The following is a 6,273-nucleotide window of genomic DNA, read 5'->3' as shown; positions in this document are numbered from 1 at the left end:
AATTACTTCCCGAACTTTCTTGTTTCCTAATTTGTTCCTTAGTCCCTCAATATTCACACATCCTATTTTCCAATATAGTTATAACTTTCCCTCCCTCCCTCCCTTCTAGGTCTCCCCCTCTATTCTTACTTCTAGTAGTTATCGACCTCTCGTCCTCTGTATCCTCCATCCCTTTACGTACTTTTCCCCATATGTCTTTTAAGCTCTTACTTCTGACTTTACTCATAATTTTTTTACCTTCCTGTCGATCTGTCTCCTCTTGACCTTTCTTGTTCACTACACCACTGCACCCTGCTCTCACCGCTTCTTGCTGCTCACCCCCACTCACCCCCTCACCATTTTGGACTTCTGATTCCACCTTCCCTTGTCCTTTCTTGCTCACTGCACCACTACACTCTACTCTCCCAGTTTCTTGCTGCTCACTCTCACCGTCCACTTCACTATCTTGATCTTCTGTCTCCCGGCTGCACTGCCCATTCTCTTCTGAGATGCTCTCCTCTCCTGCCACGTCCCTCCTCCTCTTCTTTTCTTCTATCTTCTTCCCATCTTGCCTTGCCCTCTCACTACCCTCAACCCTCTCGTTTTCGTCCATTTCCTTTAGCTTCGTCACTGAATGTACTCTAACCCATCGCCCGTTTGTCACCTCCAACCTCAGACCTCTTATTCGGGCCTTTAGCCCCTGGTTCCTCGCTCTCCATAGGTGCCTATTCAAGATCTTCATATTTTCACTTCCTTCTCTTCCCATGTCTCCTTTCACCCCTATTTTCAGTCCTTGTAAATTCTTGCTGTTACCTAACACAATTTCTGCCATTAAGGTTGAGCACAATTTAACCCTAATTGGCCTCCGACCTTTGGTTTTACCAACTCTCTCTACATCATCTATGTCTATCTCACTAAAGTTTATCTTCCTTGTATCACGTATAACTTCCACCACCTTAGATATCAGCTCAATCTTGCTCTCTTTCGCCCCTTCCTCAACTCCATATATAAATATGGCTTTTTTCAATCTCTCCTGCCTGTACCCCTCCGCTTCTTTCTTCATCTTCATCACCTCCTCTTTCAGATGTTTCACTTCCCCTCTCAATAACTCGATTTCTTTCTCATTATTGTCTACTCTCCTGCTCGATTCCTCTGTCTTCGTTTCAAGCCATTTCTTCATGTTCCCTATCTCCTTTCTCTGCTCCTCCATCATGTCCTTTATTTCCTGCACCTTATCCCATTGACACTTTTCCTGCATAACTTCACTTACAACCACCCTGAGTGCGGCCAAGTCCTCCGTACTATATTTTCCACTGGTATTTGGGCCTGGGTTTACTTCCACTCCCCCCCCCCCCCAATAACCAGTAGCACCGCTATCACTGTCACTACCAGCACCGCTTCACTCATTTTTAATCCGTCCGTACTTATCACCAATCCACTCCTGGTCTCCTTCTTCTGCCTTGCCTGCCATTTCCCAATAGCGGCCCGGTACTGTTCAATGCCGACCATGTTTACAGCACGCACTTCACTACGCAACCTCTCTCCTCGACCGCTCGAGCTAGACTGAGAGTTTGCCGACATAACTTCCTACATGCCTCACTCTGACCGCATATATCGTTTATGCACGGAAACCCAGCATTCTAGAAAAGTGAGGGTTACAACGTTTTTGCCGACAGGTATTAAGTTGTTTGCCTGGTGTACCAAATGTAGTTTTTACTTATGTACAGTCAGTTTCCGGAGCAAATCACTCACACTTTTATTCACAAGTTAATTACTGTCATGTCATGGCGTGTGGCGTCCAGAGATGGCCTGGTGCAGGTCTTTCGAGTTGACGCCATATAGGCCTCGACTAAAACCCTTCTATTACTTCTAATCTTCTTCCAGTTCAAGCCTAACTCTTTTACAATACTTCTCAGTCTGATAAAACCTCCTTGGAAACCAATCCTCTCTCCTGACGCAGATATGGATGGAATTGTTTTCTGAAGAATGTAAAAGTCATGAATTGTGCGTCAAAATCTTAAGTACGTTACATGGTTTTGCCCTTTCCGTATTTTTCCTGGAATGGAAATCTTTAGAAAAAGAAGTAACCAGCCAAACCACGGAACATTTACAAATATGTAAACAAATACGTGAGACTAAGTTTTCCCTTGTCAGCAATATCGCCGGGAAATATCGTCATTGCACACACTTCTTTTCTAGTACGGCTTTCAAAGCCTTGCAGCCTGGGGTGTACTGGCATCAGAACACGCATGCAAATGGTTACAAAACCAGTCAGTGAGTCACCAGAAGTAACCAGCTAAACCACGGAACATTTCGGCGGAAGAGCGACTGTAAAGGAGCATGAGGTTGAAAAATCTTTGATTACAATGTAAATCCAATGGTGTAAGACTAAGAAAGAGAGGCAGGTAGCTTGTGCAACCGCAGTCCACAGTTGGCTCTATCAATTATTATTATTATTATTATTATTATTATTATTATTATTATTGGAGAGCGTGCTGGTGGAGCAGTCTAGACATTCTGTAACGGTTCAAATCCCGTTACAAGGTGATATCTGTAAATTTTATTATCATTATTATTATTATTATTTTATCTGTGATATTATTATTATGAATATTATTATTATTATTATTATTATTATTATTATTATTATTATTATTTTATCTGTGAGATTACTATTATTGTATTATCATTCTTATTCAATTCAATTCTGCAATGCTTGTCGCTTGCATGATTGTAGTTAAATGTATGCATATATACGTGTGTGTAGAATAACACTCAAGACATGTACAGTGAGAATTGTTATATAACATGTTGGATGTGACATTGCTACATTGTGCAATACTGCTGGCGTTTCTGTCAAGTCATGGCTACGCCATCGTGAGTATTTAGCACTGAGCTCACTTTCTTTGAGAAACCCAGGCCGCTCCAGGCTATTTCGCCATTGTAGGTAACACTTGTCGCGAGGTGGTTACGTAGGTGCGTCAACCTAACGTCTATATAAGCTGAGTGTATCTTGCAGCGTCAGTCATTATTCTATTGGAAGCAGAGGCCTAAGTCGGACAGTCAACGAGAGTCAACGAGTGTGAACGAGATGGAGAAGACTCAATGAGCCATTAGTCGTTGGTCATTGAGAGAGTGAGGCCAAAGTTGATCGGTCTCTTAGGTGAATATACGGACGGGAAGACTTGCAATGAGGTCATACAGTGCAGACTTACACAGAAGTCATATGATTTGGAGAAGAAGCAGTCACATGAATACATCACCAAATTAAGCGTGACACATCTACAGTAAACACCAGATCTAAGGAATACGTCGTAATTACACTCAAAGTGTTGAAGGTACAGTCATGTGAACCAGTGAGCGATATATGTCGTAAAAATTGTTAAATGTCCGGTCAAGAAGAATTCAAATTCATGCCTAGTTTCTTTCAGGTGCAATGTCATAATGTCATATTCTCATCTGTTTTGATCGCAGCAGTTCTCACTATTTTATTGAAATTATTTAAAGAATATATTTTCTTCTGTCAAATGAATTCGTAGTATTATTTCAATGACAGTAAAATACCTTAACCTCAAAATTAATGGGGAAAACGAACGCCAATCTCCTTTTCCCAGAACTTATACGGTATGTTGTCAAAAGTGCGCTTATTACCCCACGCCCTACAGATAGTCAAGATTCTCATTCTATTATTGCTGCACTGAGTTGTAGCTGGCGCCCTTCAAATAACGTATGTGTAAGTAAGCAGGTAAGAAGTAAGTGTGAGTACAAGGTCCGGCGATTGTGTATTTTATTTAATGAATATTAATTTTCACATTTTCCATTTTAAATGCAGATTTATATGTTTCAAAAAATAGTCAGAGAGTTAGGAAGTTCTCAACTTGACTACAAATCCGAATGTCCTGAGGATATGTTTTTCTACTGATCATCACCGAAGTATACTTAGAGACGCAGTCAAATATCGCCCGATACGGAGATACAGTAGCTAAGATCTCAAGTGGAACTGTAGTTATGAGAGCATTCAATACGCTCAGACATACACTTGAAACAAATGCACTGGATACTGTGCACATGATCGTAATCAGAGATAATTCCTTCACATAGAAAAGTGTATCCGTTGCCTCAGGAGAATGAATGCTACTCACAATCAGCTACATGAAGTCTCCACTCCTGACGGAACAAGCATGTTAAAGAAATAGCCAACTAGCATTTTACCCGTTCTTCGCATGGGAATTTGCAGTTACACGTTTCCTTCAGAGATTTATGCGAAGTAACATGGCTCTATTCACACGTTTAATGCGACATGTTTTCCTAGGAAAGCGCGTGGCAGTAACATGAAATATGATGAAGATGAACAAAGTCGAGAAAGAGTGAGGACGATTTCCGAATGTATCGTACAGTACAGTTCCTGGTCCGAAGTTGTGCGAAATTCTCCATTGTTCTCAGGTTGCATATTGTACCTCTGACCACTGGCGTGGCGCTCTGACGTTGATGATTCCTCCATTAATACCTGCCTTATCGAAAAGAGTAAACATACGTACACAAATACGTACGTGGCAAAAAGGAACGGAAATAGCATATTCTTAAACGTTTGTTATATATAGTCTTTCGAAAGACCTAATATTAAAGAAAATATTTGAGAATAATTATGAAGTAAATACAAACTCCGTGTGTTTACCATGACATCATATCCTGAGTGAGTAGATTCCAACACATAGTTTGGTTGAAATAATTCCAGCAGTTTTCCACTTTTAGGAAAATACAAAGAGACATATAACCAGACAGACAGACAGCAAAGGGAAAAGTTCTACCTCATGTTTCCTCGGTGTTCAGTTACATTAGGTGGGGTTAATTTTCAAGATGAGAGAAATATTAAGCATCCTCTGATTTTCTCCTGTTAAGGACCCTTCAAATAACTGTAGGTCTACGAGTGTGTCCATCACTGGCTGCGGGCCGCAGAGCATGAAGCCCGTAGAAAATGGTAATTTTCTCCGTCATTTGCAGAGTAAGCGAACTTATGTACATAACAAAAAGATATTTAAAATGAAGGGGTGTTTCACATATAATCCAGAACCAAACCAAACCCCATGGCACTACAGCCCTTGAAGGGCCTTGGCCTACCAAGCGACCGCTGCTCAGCCCGAAGGCCTGCAGATTACGAGGTGTCGTATTGTCAGCACGACGAATCCTCTCGGCCGTTATTCTTGACTTTCTAGACCGGGGCCGCTATCTCACCGTCAGATAGCTCCTCAGTTCTAATCACGTAGGCTGAGTAGACCTCGAAACCAGCCCTCAGACCCAGGTAAAAATCGCTGACCTGGCCGGGAATCGAACCCGGGTCCTCCAGCTAAGAGGCAGGCACGCTACCCCTACACCACGGGGCCGGCGTGAATTGAGCCAACGGCACGTGGTGTTTCCAAGCGGTCGCCCATCCAAGTACTGACCACGCCCAATGTTGCTTAACTGCGGTGTTCGGACGAGAACCGGTGTATTCAACGTGGTATGGCCGTTGGTTCACATATAATCCCCGCATTTTTATTTACAATCAATAGTATAAGACGAAATTGGAGAAAATCTTCTGGTTTTCCTATAAACCCCCAGTCTACTCAGTGATTTCTAAACGATATGCAAATCGAAACCTGCTCCTGGATGAGCAGACTATAAATACGAAGTTTGGCCGAGATCTGTTCAGCCGTTTACCCGTGATGGTGGAATAATCGAAGAGACAAACGAACGGCCAACCAACCAACCAACCAACCAACCAACCAACCAACCAACCAACCAACCAAAGAAAGAAAGAAAGAAAGAAAGAAAGAAAGAAAAGAAAGAAGCAAACAAACAAACAAACACGAAAGCTAAAAGCTACTGATACTATCTTGAGTTGACCTAAAACGGATATATATATATATATATATATCAAAATATGACGAAATAAATGGCATTACAGACAGCGGACCCGCTGCAACTTTATTTATAAGATTCAAATTGAATACAATACTGTTGCTGCTTTTATGACTACTCTACATATAGGATGGTCTGGTTTTATGATTTAATACATGTAGGAAGATGGGTGAAGTGATTTCTGTGGACTTAAACCCTCATCCTAACCTCCGTCAAAGGTTGGAAAGAAGAGAACCTGAAATTCGTTGCCATACGGCCCATAAATGCTTCATTATGCAAAGATGACTGCTGCCCAGCCAGAGAACCCCCAGATGACTCAAAAGTAAGCACGCTTGGAGTTTTATGTGGCTGTTGATATAGTGATCATAGTCAGAATTCCGAAACACAGGGACGCGA

At 41.8% G+C, this 6,273-nt stretch overlaps 1 non-coding gene across 1 annotated transcript; it reads right to left on the bottom strand.

The window, feature by feature from the left end:
• Positions 1–5,371: 5,371 nt before the first annotated feature.
• On the bottom strand, positions 5,372–5,490 carry LOC136864976 (5S ribosomal RNA). The gene has a single exon (XR_010859393.2). It is a non-coding gene; the product is annotated as a 5S ribosomal RNA (ribosomal RNA).
• Between the last annotated feature and the right edge of the window lie 783 nt (positions 5,491–6,273).

The sequence above is a fragment of the Anabrus simplex genome, chromosome 2 (genome assembly GCF_040414725.1).
Source record: "Anabrus simplex isolate iqAnaSimp1 chromosome 2, ASM4041472v1, whole genome shotgun sequence".
Taxonomy (NCBI): Eukaryota; Metazoa; Arthropoda; class Insecta; order Orthoptera; family Tettigoniidae; genus Anabrus; species Anabrus simplex.
Note: the sequence above shows the minus strand (reverse complement) of the source record. Positions and strands in the feature narration are given on the sequence as shown.